This window comes from Palaemon carinicauda, chromosome 22 (genome assembly GCF_036898095.1).
Source record: "Palaemon carinicauda isolate YSFRI2023 chromosome 22, ASM3689809v2, whole genome shotgun sequence".
NCBI classification, from domain to species: domain Eukaryota; kingdom Metazoa; phylum Arthropoda; class Malacostraca; order Decapoda; family Palaemonidae; genus Palaemon; species Palaemon carinicauda.
The window spans coordinates 115,332,019-115,348,900 of NC_090746.1; the positions used below are offsets into that span (position 1 = coordinate 115,332,019).

General features: G+C 46.8%; 2 long non-coding RNA genes across 4 annotated transcripts in view; one reads left to right on the forward strand and one right to left on the reverse strand.

The window, feature by feature from the left end:
* Window positions 1-1,707, forward strand: part of LOC137616706 (uncharacterized) — a 59,665-nt gene extending 57,958 nt beyond the window's left edge. Inside the window, exon 4 of one of the 2 annotated variants that reach the window (XR_011039491.1) lies at window positions 1,572-1,707. This is a non-coding gene — a long non-coding RNA (uncharacterized lncRNA). The remainder of the gene's footprint in view (window positions 1-1,571) is intronic. The other variant, XR_011039492.1, reaches the window with a different exon arrangement.
* The window catches only part of LOC137616249 (uncharacterized), a 41,392-nt gene continuing 25,844 nt past the window's right edge, over window positions 1,335-16,882 (reverse strand). The window contains exons 2-5 of one of the 2 annotated variants that reach the window (XR_011039367.1): window positions 16,688-16,823; window positions 16,394-16,477; window positions 2,802-3,226; window positions 1,335-1,925 (exon numbers count right to left, since the gene is read on the reverse strand). This is a non-coding gene — a long non-coding RNA (uncharacterized lncRNA). Of the gene's footprint in view, window positions 1,926-2,178; window positions 2,312-2,801; window positions 3,227-16,393; window positions 16,478-16,687; window positions 16,824-16,882 lie in introns of those variants that run through there. The other variant, XR_011039366.1, reaches the window with a different exon arrangement.

Here is a 16,882-nt window from a genome sequence, read left to right on the forward strand (position 1 = left end):
GCCGTTCGGGTGCCACGGTGGGATGTGGCCAGGGTCCTGAAGATGTTGTCAGAACCTCCCTTCGAACCCCTAAAAGAACATCGTGGACAAGGATCTCACCCTCAAGACGGTTTTCCTATTGGCATTTGCTTCGGCTAAACGAGTAGGGGGGAGATACATGGACTGTCCTACGAAGTCTCTCACTCGAAGGGTTGGCGGGAGCTCACCTTCAGGTTCGTGCCATCCTTCGTTGCGAAGACCCAGAATCCGGCTGTGTGAGATCCCAGGTTTGAGGGATTCTCAATTCCAGCAATTCCTCGCTCGGATAACTCGAGGGACTTGCGACTGTGACCTGTCAGGGCCGTAAGGAAATACTTAGAGGACAGCCAGACTTCAGCCCAAGATCAAAAGTCCGTTTGTGTCCACGGGCCTAGTGAAGAAGCCAGTCTCGAAGAACACTATCTCCTTCTGGCTGAGGCAGGTGATTATCAGGGCCTACAATAAGGCATATATCCCCCTGCTGGGAAAGCCCAGACCCCACGACATTAGGGGTCTGAGTACCACGTTAGCTTTCGAGAAGAATATGGCAGTGGGCCAGATCCTGAGAGCAGGCACCTGGGCTAACCAGTCTACCTTCACTGCTCATTACTTGAAGGACTATTCAAGAAAATCCCTGGACGGGTTCTCAATAGGTACCGTCATTTCTGCGCTCCAAACGGTTTAAAGGTGTAACCACGGGTAATAAGTACAAGAGAGACAGGTTCATTCCTTAAACCCCCTTGTTCTTCCTCCCCATATTTCCGCTTGAAATGGTCTCAGATAGGACTTTGAGACGGGATACAAGGACCCCTACTATGGAAGGACATGGCTCCTAGGATTTCTTGCAGAAGTGAGTTACTTAGTGTCCAAGAGGAGCTTTTTATGTAGTTTCCTCTATTCTCGTGTTTCCTAGGGGTCATCAAAACCTAGCCTCCTATCTAGGCCTTTGGATATATCTAATCACGGTCTCAGAAGGTTAAGGCCACTCCCACCTCCTGAGCAAGCATGCTCTAACCCGGAGTAAGCCTCAGGGCGTGTATCACTCCTCCTGAGGTTACCCCTCATAGAAAACGGGTATAGGGGTAAACAACACAAACCTGGTCAGTTGGGAGGAGGTCCCAGATACTCCTTAAGAAGTACTGATAAGTAAAATACAAATTACTTTAAATTTGTGATATTACTGATTTATTTAAATAAGATATTTACAAGTTATAAAGATCCCTATAGTTATTACATACACACCATGAGTTTCACCTGGTCATAGGCCATATTATTGATTTTATATTTACACATGTATAGACAATTATTGGGTTGTACTGAATAAATCTTGTATTTGAGATATGTTTTAATAATGTCATACAGTATACAGTTTGTTGGAAACAGAACCAAATATATTTCATATGAGTCTTAATGGCAATTAATAAATGCTTCATGAAGTTTTTATTCATTGTCATATCGTGTAAAGAAACCTATGTATAATTTTATTATGCGCCATGCTATACTGTATATTTCATATATTCTGTTAATTTATTTTACATATACTTGTCCCCTAGCAGCAGAAGTGAAGGTGAAAGTACATACATACATTTTCTAGATGGAGATGTCAGTCTGACAACAAGGAACATCTTTCCCCAGACACTATTCATAATGAAGAGAGCAAGCAGCGTATGCTTCGTCAAGGATACCACTTCATTCTCGTGGACAGGCAGAATATGCATCTTCGAATCCAATCCCCATTCTACAGGAGGTTCTTGCCACTGAAACTTGGATAGTAGTTAGCTAGTTGGTAGATGCTTCCACTTCGAAAGTGTTCACACTAGTGTCCTCATGAGCATTCTTGAACGATGTTCGTGTCTACTGAAGGATCTCGACAATTCCTGCATTTTACCCTTCCGGAGTACCATGACCTACGGATAATGGCAAGATTGAGAAAAACATCAACAAAACTACCAAGGATGGAGTGTCTGGGAATAGAGGGTACGAAAGCATCTTTGGATGATCATAGAAATAATTTCATATTTATCCTCTCAACATTTTTGAGGTACAATTCTCTCAACATTTTTGAGGTACAATTACTTAATTCAGTTTTCATAGGTAAATAATGAAATTTGATTTTGATTGATTTTTGCTTTGTGTTTGCTAATTAACAATTTAAATTATATTTATACAAAATTACTGTACCAAAAACATTTGTGTAACTATTTTCAAGAAAATTACTTGAATAATAAACCATAATTTTATGCTATCCTTGTTTTTTAAATTCTTACGACCTTCATTTCCATGGTGTTGCAATCTGTAAAAGTATTCATCAAATGATTTTAAGGGGCATCAGGCATAAATAAGTGATTTCAATGGATAAAACATTAAATATTCAAAGACAACAAGTACCATCATTGTGCATACCTTGAATAGACTTCAAGGTTATCGTAGATAACACCAGTTTTCTAAACTTAACCATATAAATGTGCGTGTGCTTCTCTTTTGTTTTTAAATAACTGTGACAAGCATTTTCATTGTTAGTGAATTTCATGGTTTTAATATAAAATAATTTGTAGTTCTATTAAATCAGAAGATTCTCCATTTCCAAGCCTACTTACATAGAATTTAATTTTATCAAGCATAAAACCTTCAAGTTTGATTAGGTTCTTTCTGATAGCCATCTTAATTTTTTTTACTCGAGTAATGATGTCATGAAATGATTTGCTCCACCACAGTATTTTCTAACCTTACTACAGGTAAAAAGGCCTACTGTTCATATGCAACTGCAGTGTGTAAATACTTACTCTTGCATTGCAGCCTTTCTTACAGGTCCACTTCGTCAGTTCCCAAAAGTTAGGTGCAATAGCAGTTAATATTGATAATCGTTTTTTCTCCATCCAGGCCCGTTCATGTCTGGATTGAGATGCCCAGTTGCACACTTTACTTGTTCTCCGAGGGTTGCTAGTTTTGAAAAAATAATTTTAGGACTTCTGCTTCATACACACTAGCAGCTGCTCTTCCTCTTGTTATACACAAGGACATAAAATCTTCCCAACCTCTGTAGGTAAAGATTACAAATCAATGTTGGAGTCTGCTAAGAATAGTGAAGGTCTCTAAAACATCAATACATTCCAAGTCTGCCATGTAAATTTCTTCTTCTCTTTCCCATAGAAGGCAGACATGTCCTGCAGTGGTAAAAGATTAGGCTTGAACTTCCGTGGATTATTATCTGAAACAAACAAATGGAATTAGTATTGATCCCATACATGTAAATACAAACTGCAGGACCCCAAAAGTAAATTTATTTCCAAATAGATGAAAAAGGAAAATACTGAAGAGTTCATATTTGACCACATAAAGACACCCCCATTTTAGCACGTCAAGATCCAGGAAAACAGTTTTCAGTCTAAGCATATTTTATATCTAAGCATACTGTATATTGTTAAGAATAGTTCAGCTATACATTGCACAAGCAGAAACATTGTATATTTTCCCGAATAAGACACCATTAATCGCTAGCTTTTCTAGTACTTAAAAATCCAAATTAAATTAAAGCCCATTTTATATCAAGCTTTTGATATAAACACGCAACTGATGTATGGATCGGAGTTGTGGGGAATGAAAGTAACGGAGACACAAATTGAAAGTGTTAAAGATAAAGTGTCTGAGGAGTATAGCTGGTTTATCTCGAGTAGATAAGGTTAGGAACGAAGTAGTGAGGGTGAGAATGGAAAAGGGCTGTCTGCTAAAGAAGGTGATGAATGCAAGAGTTGATGGGAGAAGTACAAGAGGAAGGCCAAGGTTTTGGTGGATGGATGGAGTGAAGATAGCTCTGGGTGATAGGATAGATGTGAGAGAGCGTGCTAGAAATAAGAATGAATGGAGAGCGACTGTGACAGTTCCGATAGGCCCTGCTGCTTCCTCCGGTTGCTTTGGATGACCGCAGAGGTAGCAGCAGAAGGGGATTCAGCGTTATGAAGCCTCATCTGTGGTGGATAATGGGAGAGGGTAGGCTGTGGCACCCTAGCAGTAACAGCCGAACTCGGTCGAGTCCCTTGTCAGGCTGGGAGGAACGTAGGGAGGAAAGGTCCCCCTTTTTTTTCATGGATTGATGTCAGCTACTCCCCAAAATTGGGGGAAGTGCTTATGTACATACCATAAAGTACTGTTTTTGTTTTTTCAACTTAAATATGTACTTATTGATATAAATCTAATTTTAAATAAATAATCATATCCCAAAATGAAAGGGAAATATTTCGAATATAAGATTTCCATGAGTATTCAGAAAATATGCTCTACAGAAAATCTCGCTGATCTGATTTCGTGAGTGTTGATTGTGAATAGCAGGGGGGATAACTGTAGTCCCTAGGGCAGGGGGACAGGTCACATAAGGAAACAGTTGCCTCTCGTCCGCTGGGATGTCTAATGTTAGCACATGTTTGGTTAGCAACTAATAGTTATACTTCATCCACCAAGGGTTCACTTCTGCTTGTTTTGCCAATCCTCAATAATACCATTAGAGTGGTGCAGAAATCCAAAAAAACCTTTATGGGGTGTGACAGTTGCAGTCAACTGAAGGGATCAAAGAGACTATCACATCAGTGATTACTAATTCTCAGTGCTGATCGGGAAGATTTCGGGACCTGAGTGCCAACTGAATTACCTTCTATACAGTATCATCGAGCCACTCCACTTACCCATACCGATTGGGTGAAAAGGGTTAGTTAGACTTGTTGCAACTTCCTTCGCTGCAAGATAGGTTTTGAGCTCCCTATGAGGTTACTAGATCTGGATGTATAGAGAGGTATTCCACCCAATCAAGTTCCATCCGCCATTCTTAGATCTTATTCTTAAATTTAGTGCGTTTCCTGTTATCAAACATGCAAGTAACAGAATGTTGGTGCGTAACAAGATCAAAGTGCTTTCTAAGGAAATGACTCCACCTTTGTACAGCTTCCATGATAACCATGGCCTCCTTTTCTACGATGTGATAATCCTAGACATTAAGGCCTCGGGCCTGCCACTGGTCAAGTACTGCCGAGTGATACTTCTAAGGCATCACAGACCTGCAAAGGCAAATTTTCATCCACACGATGTAGTGTTGCTCCTTCAAGTTCCTGTTCGAGTAGTTTGAAAGGCTATGAAGCTTCATCTTTAATTTCTTTACTCTTGCCAGTGGTTGAATTTTAGCAGAAAAATTATGTATCCATTTAGCATACGCAAACATACCCATAGCCAATTATGTCGATGATATGCACAGTTTTAATAGTTTCAGTAGCATCAAGAGTTTGGTTCCTCTTGTTGCCCTCAAAAAAGCACTGCACATTCTGATCATGTTCTTGAGTGTGTCCAGCAAAAGTGATTTTGTTCAACCATGGGAAAACACCTTGAAGTTTTCTTCTTTCGCCAACTTATACATAGTTCGTTGAAAGGCTGATGCTCTATTAGTAACTCTAAAATATTCTATAGAACTGGTACAGGTGTCCGTTGGCTTCAAAAGCTGTATACTTCTTTTCTGATTCCTTTAGTGGGACTTGTTGGCAAGTGCTTATAAGTAAAAAATGCACTGTTGAGAGTTCATTAACCATGGTACAATCCTTGTTAATACATCCAGTTCTGTATACAGATTTATAATTTGTGAATAATCCACACATACACCCTTTTCTTATGCTGATTAAAGAGTTCCTTAACCACCCCAACTTGAGCTCTCCATGGTGATATGCTATCCTCAGCAACACCCTTGGACAAGAGACAACCAGTTTCCATTTTAATGAACTCTGTCATCTTCACAGTAGTCTTGATTTGGTGACAATAGGCTTATAATTAGGTGACAAATGCTGGAAGATAGCTCATCCAGTAAAGCAGTTTCTAACGAATAGTAGGAGTTAGCTTCAGAAAGTTGAGCGCTGATTTCAGTCCACCATATTCAATAGTCACTTTCTGATGCTGTTCTAGTGCTACATCTTCGTCTATATAACTGTCATCACTGCACGAATCAACAAAGGATGTCAACTTTTGTCCACTGTTGTCGAGGTAGCTGCCTGATAGAGGCTTTGAGGAAAGGTGGTACCTGTGTTAACTGCAAGAACAGATGACAGGGATCAAATACTGTAGCTGTTGTAAATGTACCTCCATATGTCTATTGTTTAGACAGGCACCCTTTTGTTGAAGAGTGCTCTTCTTTCTACATTCATTGCAAATGGAATCCTGAGCTGGACAGTGCACACAAATATGATAGGTACCTCACAAAAAAGCACTCTCTCTGTAGATGAAGTAGACGCTAATACTTTATTTTGCCAGTTACCTCACAGCTTTCAGACTTTTGTCCACTTCACATAGTCACCTGCAATAAGAGCATGATCAGAGGTAATCACAGTGGCAGTATTATTACTTGCTAAGCTACAATCCTAGTTGGAAAAGGGGCATGCTTTAAGCCCAATGGCTCCAACAGGTGAAATAACTCGGTGAGGAAAGGAGATACAATACAAGAGAAGTTTAAAAATAACATTAAATCTTATATATATATAAACTATAAAACTTCAAAATAACAAGAGGAAGGCAAGATAGAATATTGTTGTTGAGCTTACCCTCGAGTAAGGGAACTCTACCACAGGACAGTGGAAGACCATGGCACTACCCAGGACTAGAAAACAATGGTTTGATTTTGGAATGCCCCTCTCCTAGAAGAGCCGCATACCACAGCTCAAGTTTCTCTTCTACCCTTATCAAGAGAAAAGTAGTTGCTGAACAATTACATTGTAGTTAACCCTTGAGCAAAGAATTTTTTTGTAATCCCAAACACTGATCCAAATTTTCCCCTACCTTTTATTGGCAAGTAACAAGTGCAAAAGGAATAAAAATGCGAATACAAATGAGAAAGGAATTACTTGGTATGTTGCTCTGACCGTCCCTCCATCAGGTAAGTAAAGTATGAAAAGATCACCAGACCAACAGTCCAGCGTGAGGTATGAAAGAGCAAAAGGACGAATTATAATAATGTGACATCCAATGAACATACAGTATTAAACATGGGATCAGGCTAGCTTTCAAGCCCTATTTCAGAAAATACTACATGGAGTGAAATCCATCAAATCTTGGATCCTTGGACAGACAGGCCAAATTTTTCAAGACCCTCTCTGATTCAAGACTTTTGTACATCAATGACTATGTCTACTTGCTCACACCTCGGGCCATATTACTGTATTCCTCTTGTACTCTTTGAAATGGTGTCTTTAGCATAAACATTAAATGTCTCAAATACATGCGAGGTAAGGCATTGATAAGTGCTGATCCATAAAAGATGATTGCATCTGCCTTTGATTCTTTGACAGGGATGTTAACTTGCAATTCAATAATTTCTACCAGCTGTGATTACTGACTATATGAGCCTTGCCACTGTCGCAGATGTATGATACGACAAACTCATGCTTGAAGAATTCTAGTCACACTGCCTATTCTGGCAGAGATGAACAGTCTGGAGGATAACTTTTGTAAAGAAAAGAAACAGTATTTTTCTTGATTAGATGATAGAAATGATATGAACTGATCTTTGCCTGGCCATTGATATGTAGCTACCATTTCAGCTAGTTGGGTCTGCAATGTCCTAACTGCTAACTACCTCCTTGCATTCACTGGAAGTGCACCCTGTCTGGTTTCCATGGGAAAATAGAAATCTGCATGGGAGACTTGAAACATGGTTGATAATATTTCTGAAACATTCACAAATCTCAGTCAGCATTCAACAATTTGTGATTTTGACCTAAAGAGGGTGGAACGGTTCATTGTCCTCAAGTACGACAGATTAAGCACAGCTGTTAGTGTGGATGAAGCAAGACTGATCTCTGCCTGCAATTCATTGCCACCAACATCTATTATGTATAGCTACTGACCTTTAATATCCCTGTTGCTAGAAAACAAGTACTGAACATTGCATGATTGGATAGAGATAAAGGAAATATTGTCATGTGAACATTAGCTGTTCTTTTAATTTTCTGTAAGGGAGAAGGGATGAAATAGTTACTAAATGGAATATAGAATTAAGATCTAAGGCCATAAGGTGAGAGCTTTAGAAAAAAAGAAAATTTAGAATGAAAACTAAGTTTTATAGAATTGTATTTTTCCTAGCTATACAAACCAGAGTCATTTATATAGGTTTACTACTAATCCTGTTTTCTATAACCAACCTATCAAAATTTGGCTGATTGTGTCATGCTAGTGCTGGGTAAACGCAGTGTATGTGCAATGAGCAAGCGGGATGTTGCTCACAGCATATCCTCAACATTCACTTGGTCAAAGACTTGTGATATGGTTGAGGCTGGATCTTTGGTAAATGACTTGGGTTTGCATAGCTAGGAAAAATGACAAATTCGTTAGGTAATTTGTATTTTTCCTAACCATACAAACCTTAGCTATTTACATTGGGTTTACCTTTTAGCGCAGCTGAAATGACGAGCCAATAGTTTTAAGGAGGGTTAATTACCCCCGCGCTAGTTAGCGGGGGGTAGGGGAAGGGTAGCTTGCTACCCCTCCCTTACCCCCGCGCTAGTTAGCGGGGGGTAGGGGAAGGGGAGCTTGCTACCCCTCCCCCCCACACACTGGTGACTTGCTTCACTTCACTTAGAGGTAGGACTTGACTTGGGGGTCAGGGATGGCGGGCACATATGTGTAAATAGTTAAGGTTTGTATGGTTAGGAAAAATACAAATTATCTTCGAATTTGTCATTTGTTCCGTAACCGAAATACAAACCACGCTATTTACATTGGGTGACTTACCCCTTAGGAAGGGTGGAAAGTCCCCAGCCTTACTGACTTCGGCTTGCCCGGGGGTTCAATCCCTCAGTGAGCAGCACTAGAGAAAAGGAGCCCCTGTACCTCACAAGTTCCTAGCATCGCTAGGAACGAGTGGCCTACATAAGCAGTGTGTGGAGGAGTGTGTGACACGTCCTATGAAGTTGACCTTGAGACCTTCAGATAGGAATTCTAGGATAGGACGTTCCCAATACCACCTCGTCAGGGTATGGGAGATGCAACAGTATTAAGCTTAATACTAGGAGCACAAAGAAGCATGGGTTACCTGCAGAGGTCGAGGTCAGCTATGCGAGGACCAGGATGCTGCTTCCCCAAGAGAGGGGAGAATGAAGAAAGAAGTAAGGGTCAGACATACTCTTTCATTCACGCAGACTAAGACCGGGTAACAACGCCCTCAACCTACTGCTACTTATCCAAAAAGGAGCCTGAGGTTAGACCAGCTGTTGTGCAGCCACCACAAGGCCGATAGAAAACGTATCGAGGCTCCTGTGGGTCACGTCTTGCAGGTAGTGGGCTGTGAAGGTCGTCTGACACTTCCAGACCCCCGCTTGAAGTACCTGCGTCACAGAGAAGTTTCTCTTGAAGGCCAGGGATGTAGCAATACCCCTGACATCGTGTGCCCGAGGGCGACGTGACGGAGGAGGGTCCGGATTCAAGGCATGGTGGATAACCCTTCGAATCCAAGCTGAGATGGTGTTCCTTAGTCCTGCCTGTGCTCACAAACAAAGCTCACACTTGAGGACGGACTGCAGCTGTTCTCTTCAAGTAGTGCCTCAGACACCTCACTGGACATAGTAGCAGCTGGTCTGGGTCGCTTGTTACAGAACGGAGACTCGCGATCCTGAAAGAGTCGAACCGAGGATCCGGCACTCCAGGATTCTGAGTCTTGGCAACAAACTCAGGGACGAACCTGAACGTTACCTCCCCCCATCCCCTTGAATGGGCGATGTCGTACGAGAGACCATGAAGTTCACTAACCCGCTTGGCAGAAGCCAAAGAGAGTAGGAAAGCCATCTTCCAAGACAGGTGGCGATCGGAGGCCTGGCGTAATGGTTCGAAGAGAGGTCTCTTAAGAGATCTGAGGACTCGAACCACGTTCCAAGGAGGAGGTCTCACTTCCGACTGGGGACAGGTAAGCTCATACCTACGTATGAGTAAAGAGAGTTCTAGCGATGAAGAAATATCCATGCCCTTCAGCCTGAAGGCCAAGCTTAAGGCTGAGCGATAGCCTTTCACTGCCGAGACAGAAAGGCGGCGCATTTCTTCCCGCAGATAAACGAGGAAGTCCGCTATTGCTGGAATAGTGGCATCGAGTGGAGAGATACCCCTCCCACGACACCAACCACAAAAGACTACCCACTTTGCTTGGTAGACTCCCTCAGAGGACCTTCGCAGGTGCCGAGACATTCACTCCGCAACTTGTTGCGAAAAGCCTCTTTCCGCGAGGAGACGCTGGATAGTCGAAGCTAGGCCACGGCCTTGTGAGGGACGCCGGAGGGGGGGTTGTCTGAGAAGCTCTTGTCGTGGAGGAAGTTCCCTCGGGAGCTCCGTAAGGAGCTGCAGAAGGTCCGGGAACCATTCCGTGTGATGCCATAGCGGAGCTACCAGAGTCATCGAACAGTTGACCGATAGTCTGGTCCTGTTGAGCACCCTTCTCATCAGACAGAACGGTGGGAAGGCGTACACGTCGATGTTGTCCCACCGTTGCTGGAAAGCATCTTGCCAGAGTGCCTTGGGGTCCGGGACTGGGGAGCAGTACAGGGGCAGCTTGAAGTTCAACGCTGTCGCGAACAAGTCCACAGTCGGGGAACCCCACAAAGTCAGGACTTTGTTGGCTATCTGAGGATCCAAAGACCATTCGGTACTCACTATCTGTGAGGCCCTGCTCAGACTGTCGGCGAGCACATTCTTCTTGCCAGGAATGAAGCGAGCTGATAGTATTATCGAGTGGATTTCGGTCCACCTCAGTCTCTGTACTGCAAGATGGGATAGCTGCTGTGAAAAAGTGCCTCCCTGCTTGTTGATATAAGCTACTACCATGGTGTTGTCGCTCATCACCACCACGGAGTGACCCGCCAGGGACCGTTGGAACTGCTGAAGAGCCAGAAAGACAGCCTTCAATTCTAGCAGGTTGATGTGTAGGCACTTTTCTGATTCTGACCAAAGGCCTGAGGCCCTCTGGTTAAGAACGTGTGCCCCCACCCTTCTTTTGACGCGTCCGAAAACAGAGTCAATTCCATGAGGAGGACGAGAAGACTCACTCCCTTCCGCAGGTTCTCGTCGACCAGCCACCACCGCAAGTCCGTCCGTTCCAAAGACCCCATCGGGATCAGAATGTCCGGAGAATCGGATCCTTGATTCCACCGGGACTTGAGCCGCCACTGTAGGGATCTCATCCTGAGGCGGCTGTTTGGAACCAAACGGGCCAGGGAGGATAGGTGACCTAAGAGACGCAACCACGATTGGGCGAGGAGCTCTTCTTGCCTGAGGAAGGCTTCCGCCACCCTCCTCAGCCTTGCTATCCGGTCGTCTGATGGAAAGGCTTTGTGGAGATTGGTGTCTATTAGCTTGCCTAGATAAACCAGTCGTTGGGACGGCTGCAGAGAGGACTTCTCGAGGTTTACCACGATCCCTAGATCCTGGCAAAGATCCAGAAGCCTGTCTCGGTGCCGAAGAAGGGTCGACTCCGAGTCTGCCAGGATCAGCCAATCGTCCAGATAACGAAGGAGACGAATGCCGTTCCTGTGCGCCCAAGATGAAATCAGGGTGAACACACTGGTGAACACCTGAGGAGCTGTGGAGAGACCGAAACACAGCACCTTGAACTGGTAGATCTTGTTGTCTAGGCAGAATCTCAGGTACTTCCTGGAAGACAGCTGGATTGGGATCTGGAAGTACGCGTCCTTTAGATCCAGTGTGCACATGAAGTCTTGTGGTCTCACCGCAAGTCTGACCGTGTCTGCTGTCTCCATGCTGAACCGGGTTTGCTTGACAAACCCGTTCAGAGCTGAGAGGTCGATGACAGGTCTCCAGCCTCCAGACGCCTTCTTTACAAGAAAGAGTCGACTGAAGAAGCCTGGGGAGCCGTCGACGACCTCCTGGAGAGCACCCTTCTCGAGCATGGTCTCAACTTCGGCCCGAAGGGCCAGCCCCTTTGCCGACCCCGTGGCATAGGAACTCAACGACACTGGATTCGCTGTTAGGGGAGGTTGAGATGTTGTGAACGGGACGTGATAGCCTTGGCCGATCACTGAGACCGTCCAAGCATTGGCCCCGTGTTGCTGCCACCTGCGGACGCAACGCTGAAGGCATCCCCCCACAGGTGGACACGCAGGGGAACCGCCACCCCTAGGAGTCTTGCCTCCCCTGGAGGACTTACCGCCCCTCTTGACCTTGGCTGGAAAGGGCTGGGGCTTAGACACCAGCTTCTTAACTGCCGGTGCCTGCTTCGGAGCCTTACGAGGCTGCTGCTGCTGTTGCGGCGGAGCTGGAGGCTTATAGGGCCGAGCTGTAAGGGCCCTATGGAGGAGGGAGTCCGTGCTGGATTTCCTCCACCTCTCAGCCATTCGCTCCTTGTCCTGAGGCTCAAACAGGTTCTCCCCCAGAAGGGAAGCATGTCTGAGCCTGCACACATCCATGGCGGGGACCTTCGGATGGAATCTCTCGGTCACAGCATCGCGCCGCTTCAACACCGAGTTGGCCCACAGGGTGGTAACCTGGTGCGCCAAAAACTCGATGGAGCGGGAGCCCGAGAGTAAGAAGGTCTCCAGTGCCTTCCTATTGGTCTCCTTGGACAAGTCCTCAGAGCGCAATAGGATGCCCAGAGTTCCTAGCCAAAAGTCCAGCCACGAAGTGACCTGCATGGCACACTTCGCGACTTTTTCATGGTTAAGGATCTCTGCCACCGAGAACGACACCTGCTGGGCAGAGAGCTTCTCAAGGGGAACTCCCTTCGCCAGCTCCTCCACGGAGTGATGGAGATGAAGAGCGAGGCTGGACTCGCCCAAGATCTCGAAATACCTCCTCTGCTTAAGACGAGGAGGAGGGATGAGCTTGTTCCCGGCAGAGGAATGACTGGAGGAGGCAAGAATCGCGAGCTGAGCGTTGGCCCTAGCTCTGGCACTCTTCAGACCCCGAGACCAGGGCAGAGCCGCACTGGACTCAGGGGCCTTCCGAACGTCAAACACTTCGTCCAAGATAGTGTTGCCTTCATGGGGGGCCATCACAGGGTCCATAAGCCCGTTAAGTTGCCTTATCAGGCTCAGGACCTGCCAGAAGGCATGTTCGGATTCCTGCGGATCTCCTCCTTGCGGGCAGGCAGCCAAGTCTCCTGTCCCCGGAATCTCTTCCTGGGGGGAAGTGTGGACGTTCCCCCGGGGCGCCGCGGGTTCCTGGCGAATCCTCGAAGATGATTTTGCGACGGTCTTTGAGTCCTTGGATTCCCTCCTGGGAGGGATACAGGATCCCAACAAAGAGGTTCGAGGAGCCCCTTCCTCACGAGACGACTCTCCTCCATGAAGCAAAGTCTCCCCCCTTGGTGCCGAGGGGAAGACTACCGCTTCACTGGACTCACCCGAGGATGGAAAAGCTTCGTCCACGGGAGAAGGAGAAAAGTTCGAGCAGAAGAAGGGGGCTTCGCGACAGACCTCTTGGGAACCAACTTCGCCCTGGGGGAAGTCACCACGAAGTCCACTCCTCTCTTTCTCTTCAGCGTAGGAGAGGCAGCCGTTGGTTTGTTGCCCTGATCGGTGAGTGCTGGTTTCATTACCCTCACTAACGCCCGCATCAGAGGACCAAACCAAGTCTGTTGCTCCACGGACACAGAGTCCGAAATCCTCGCTGGAGGGAAAGGGATCGGGCGATCCTTTGGAGTGGACACCACAGTACTTGCCTGAAAAGAAGGGGGGGAAGAATGATGCACTAACCTCTCCGCAGTGTCTTCCCTGTCGTGCACTATAGTCCTGCGTTTGGATGGTGGCGATCCCGAGCCTGTCTAGGAACACGCGTTCCTGCTGCTACCACTGGCTGCGAAATTCGCCGCGAACGATGGTCGCGAGGGTGTACAGGTGAACGAGCGCGTGACCAAGTCGGCGAACGAATGCGTTGGCGCGATGGCGAGGGAACGCGTTGCCGCGTGGGCGAGGAAGGTCGCAGGCGACGTAAATCAGCAGGCGATCGGTGGTGAGCTGGAGAACGCCGACGCGCAGGTGAGCGATGGCGCGTTGTCGCATGGTGACACGTTGGCGAGCGATAGCACGCAGGAAGCGCAGGTGAATGATCGCCGTAGGAGAGCGCTGACGAACAGGCGATACTAGGATCGCCTGTGAACGCTGGCGAGCAAGGGGGCGACGCGTGAGATCCTGTGAAGGAACAGGTGGCGTGGCATGTTCACGAACAGGAAGATCGTAGGCGCGTGGGCGAACATGTGCTTTAGAAACACGCGCTGGAGAACGCGGACGATGTTGAGTAGACAAGATGAGGATCGCGAGAGAGCTCAGGAGACTGATGGCGCGCAGGGTGTCCAACAGTAACTGCAGGATGGTCAGAGACCACAGGAGAGCGCTGGCGAGCAGGAGGGCGATGATCCTCAAAAGAGCGCTGACGAGCAGGAGAGCGCCTGTGCGCTAACACTGCAGAAGGGCGAGCAAAAGAATACTGGCGCGCTAAGCGCTCTTCAGGAACCATAGGATGTAGGATGTCCTCAGGAGAGCGCTGACGAGGAGGGCGAACATCAGGAGAGCGCCGGCGAACAGGTGAGCGCTGACGAGCAGGACAGCATTGACGAGCAGGACAGCATTGACGAGCAGGAGCGCGCTGACGAGTAGGAGAGCGCTGACGAGCAGGAGAGCGCCTGTGCGCTAACACTGCACGTGAAAGGGAAGAATCCCTTTGCCCCGAAGGGACCGTTGCCCGTCGGGTGACGAGTTCCCCAGAAGGTGAAGTTCTGGCAGGAGTTGGAGAATGGTCTGCAAAGAGGTCCAAAGGAGCAGGAGCTGTAGGCTGAGTACGACGGGAGAGTCCCCTTCGGAGGAAGAAGATCCAAAAAGGCGCCTCTTAACCCCCTTATAAGGGGAAGGGAGGCCCTTGCGACGCAGCGGACGGTGAGCCTTACGGCGAAGGCGGCCACGGGGAAGATCATCAGGACCATCAGTCCTCCGAAGGGGAGTCTCAGTCAAGGCACTTCCCTTAAGAGGGAAGCTGAACAGCAGAGGAGCCCGTAGGACTCGCTTCCCCCTTCGAAGGATGTACGGAAGGGGGAGGAGAGCCTTCAGCACCATCATCCTCAACTGCACCTGCAGAGGATTGCCCCACCCCGTCGGAGGCCTCTGCCACCACGATGTCGACGATAGACAGAGGGTCTACCTCTGCTACCGCCGGCGACTGCTTAGCGGCGGCCCCCAACGAGACAAGGTCAATCAAGGCGACCCTGGAGGGCAAGCCCTTAAGCCCCAGGGAAGCGCAAATCTGTAAGAGATCATCATTAGACAATGAATTATCAATAACCTCCCCCGGAGGAGGAGGGGGAACCGCCCCGCTTTGGGAGGCGACGCCCTCTCCCCCCACCCAAGGTCGGGAAACAGAACTAGGGCCTGCGCTACCACTCGGCCGACTCTCCTTAGGAGCCGGACGAGGGGGAGCTTCGGAGGAGGTTTGAGCGGCGAAAGAAGAGTCCCGAGAACCCTCCTCCTTCAAGACAACCCCCGAAGGAGAACGGTCTCTCTTGGACTTCTTCTTACGCCGGCGGCCAAACCTCTCCCACTGGGAGGCAGACCACTCCCTACACTCACTACACATGTTTTCCTGGTCACACCGTCGGCCCCGACACTGAGGGCAAAGGGTGTGAGGATCCGTATCCAAGGCCAACATAAAGGTCCCACAAGGGCGGCCGGCAACACCAGGGCACGTACGCATAGTAAAGATAATAATAATCGGTAGTCAACTTCAAATACACACACAAGCTGTAGTAAAGAAAAAGCAGAAAAAAGATTAAAGGCTGTCAAAGAGGACGATGGACAGACACGTCTGTTCATCGCCGAGCCAAAAGTGAAGTGAAGCAAGTCACCGGTGAGTGTGTGTGTGTGTGTGTGTGTGTGTGTGTGTGTGTGTGTGTGTGTGTGTGTGTGTGTGGGGAGGGGGGGGGGTAGCAAGCTACCCTTCCCCTACCCCCCGCTAACTAGCGCGGGGGGGTAATTAACCCTCGTTAAAACTATTGGCTCGTCATTTCAGCTGCGCTAAAAAGTAAACCCAATGTAAATAGCGTGGTTTGTATTTCGGTTACGGAACAAACAAATTTTTAGTTATTCATATGTGGATAGGAACCGAGACTTTTATAGTCTCTCTTCTTTAGGAGGTAAGAAGTCACTGAAGTTAAGAGGTAAACTTTTCCTCTCTGGATGATATAATTACTTTAAGCAATAGCAAGAAATTAACGTGAATCACAGAAAAGAGTTTAGCCGGCTCGAAAAGAGGCAAGGCCAAACTAACAATAGTAAGCAATAGAGGGTAAAGTAGCTGCAAGAGTGACCCAGACACGTTGTCATCCTCGGGCATGTCGCCAGACTTTTGGTACAAATCCTTGTCTACACACCTTATGACTTCACTGGCATCACTTTGATTCCAAAAGGTTGTCAATTTTCTCCTTTTGTGGTGGTAGTTTTGGCATCTTCAATACCTGAAAGGAAAAATAATTCTAGTTTTCACTTAATTACTGCAACATCTGGCCATACAGCCTGAAGATAAATGTGTCTGCATAGCAACACTATTCACCAGTTGCATCAAAATCTTATTAACATTTATAGATACCACTTTGATATACAGTATGTCAAAATATAAAAGTATATGATATTAACATTTGAACTTTGGCCGATAACATGGTACCCACCTGGTGACTGACAAAAGTTTAAAGGGCTGCAAGACGACAAATACCTCAAGCTTAACCAGACGCATCCTCTCTCGATCAATACTCGATCAATACACATCACCAACTGACACTGCACATGTCGATCTTGCAGAAAAAGCTGAAACAAATGGCGGTATCTTAAAAAAATATGGTTCTGTGAATGCGCCAGGTCAGATG